Below are 2,324 nucleotides of genomic sequence, written 5' to 3'. Positions count from 1 at the left end.
GGATAGCAGTAAGACAATGGGTCATGGGGATAGGAGCTAATTCAATGACTCATGGGAATAGCAGCAAGGCGATGGGGCATGGGAATAAAAGCTAAGGCCATGACCTGTGGGGATAGCAGTTGTCAAAATTTGTGAGAGAGCGAGGGGGGGGGGTTGAAGAAAAAAAGGAAAAAGAGGGGTTGTTGATGCTGAGGGTGTTGCACGAAGGGGAAAATGGGGTGAATGGACTAGGTGATGCATAGACTCATGAGGTCAATGTTTAGGGGTCGGTTCTTGTGTTGCTTCCTCGATGACCTGAGCGATCTTCTCATCGAGTTCCACTATTCATGGAATCATGCCACTCCTTGGGCTTGGGGGCTTGTTCGTCACATTGGGCTCGAGGGTACATTCTTATGGGACTCCATCCAGAGTTGACATAGGTTTTTGTGTTACTACCTTCCGAACCCCAACGAGTTGGGACCACATATTCGGTGTTGTCAAAAGTTTCTGGACCCAAGCGGCTCATTTGCCTTACTAATAACCCTGGGCTTCCAAGAGCTTTATCACAACCCAATGCTTGTGAGGCTGCTATGTGTGGACTGGTGGAGTTGGCCCTTGTAGTCCAGGCGATTGGCAGCATCGAGCTCTGTTCTTGGATGGGATTGCCCGTGTTGGTGTAGGCTAAGAAGGGATCAGAGATTTTACCCCTGCTTCGGTCTTCCAGGGTCGTTGACTTCTGTTGAAGTGGCATTATGCATAGAGAATGGCTTCATGCACCCGTTGTTCGTGGTATTTCCAGGTGGGGCACCTGGTGTTGGGTGTGGGAGGTAGGCATGGAAGAGTAGCTTGCAGCATGGCCTTGTTGTCATTGAGATTAGAACTTCGCATTGTCTTTGTGTGGACTTCCTTCTGCAGGTCAGAGCCAGGAGCACCAAAGGCTATAGGGGCCTTGGAATTGCCTTCGTTTAAAATTTCCTTGCCTTTTTTCAATCGTGGTACTATGGGGGGGGTTGGAATGAACTTCACAAAGTGGAATTACTGCAGTTCTCCCCCTGTTCGCGAGAGTTGCTATTCTATCCCTCCAGTCAATTTGGTAGTTCAAGGCAGAGCATCCCAATATCATCTGTTTGTCGATCGCCTCTGTGGGGAGAACCTAAAAATAAATCTCTACTTCCTGACAAAAAACCATTAGTTTCAAGTCCACATACCCCAATGTACTTAATAGTTGACTGTGGATTGTGCGAATTGAAGCCACAATAAGGTCTAGGGGTACTTGTAACGCTTCCCATACTTTGTGGGAGATGAAGTTATGGCTCGCTCCCAGATCCATGAGCACTTGGATGTGTAAGCTTGGGCTATACAATGGGACATTCAACCTAGCTGGATCTACTGTTAGTTCATTAGATGTTTGACTATTGCCTTAAACAAGGCCATTTGCTTATGTTGTCTGAATTTGGCATTACGTGCCTTGGCTTCTTCGAGGGCCTGGCATTTCGTCCGAGCTACCTTGGCCTTGAGCTCCTTTTCCCCATGGATGGCCTGAAGGGTTTGTAGGGTGAGAGGGCCATAGGTTCTTTTCAATTTGCTACCGCCAAGGTAGAGCCATCCATCTCCACTCCATCTAGGGTAGCTATTCGACATGCGCCTTGCGGAGTAATCTCCACTACATGGTAGGGACCCATGCCCCTATTTATAAGTTTACATTTGGTGTTGCAGACGCTATAGAGGAGTGTGAGATCTCTTCCTCAAGGTCGTTGTCTTTGAGGTGGCGTGATCGAGCCATTTTTTATGCCATGCATTCTCCACTTAGAGGCAATAGACTTCCTATAACCTTGTTTCACCTAGTCATTTGAGATCGATTAAGTGCTCTGCCAGGGAATTTTTGGTGAGCCTTTCCTTAATTGTGATGCGAAGGATGGGCACTACATATTCCATTGGCGTAGTTGATTCCACCTCAAAGGCTAGGCTGAAGGGGGTGTTTGCCCTGGGGTAGTATGGCATCGACTTCCTATGTATGATGATGAATTTGCTAGTCAGGATCGCTATAGTTTCATTGAGGAAATGATGACTTGTTCGTATAAAAACTTAGTTGTGGATCACGCATTAGCTTTTCTTCTGACTCGCCTCCACCCATTTGGTGAAATAATCTGTGTGGTTCGGATAATGTATCTGGCCCCTATTCCTTTAGCTGTTAGGCTTATCAGGCCAATAAAATCTATGACCCATTTCTCAAAGGTTGATCTGTTAATATTCCCGTTAGGGCATCATGTTCACTTTATGTGGGATTTGCACTCTTTGGAAGGGATCGCATCACTTGATAAACTCGGTTGTGTCTCCAAAGAGAG

This window comes from Dipteris shenzhenensis, chromosome 3 (genome assembly GCF_047967505.1).
Source record: "Dipteris shenzhenensis isolate YYH24624 ecotype China chromosome 3, Dip_SZ_1.0, whole genome shotgun sequence".
Lineage (NCBI taxonomy): Eukaryota > Viridiplantae > Streptophyta > Polypodiopsida > Gleicheniales > Dipteridaceae > Dipteris > Dipteris shenzhenensis.
The sequence above is the reverse complement of the archived record's forward strand: the minus strand, read 5'-3'. Positions refer to the sequence as shown.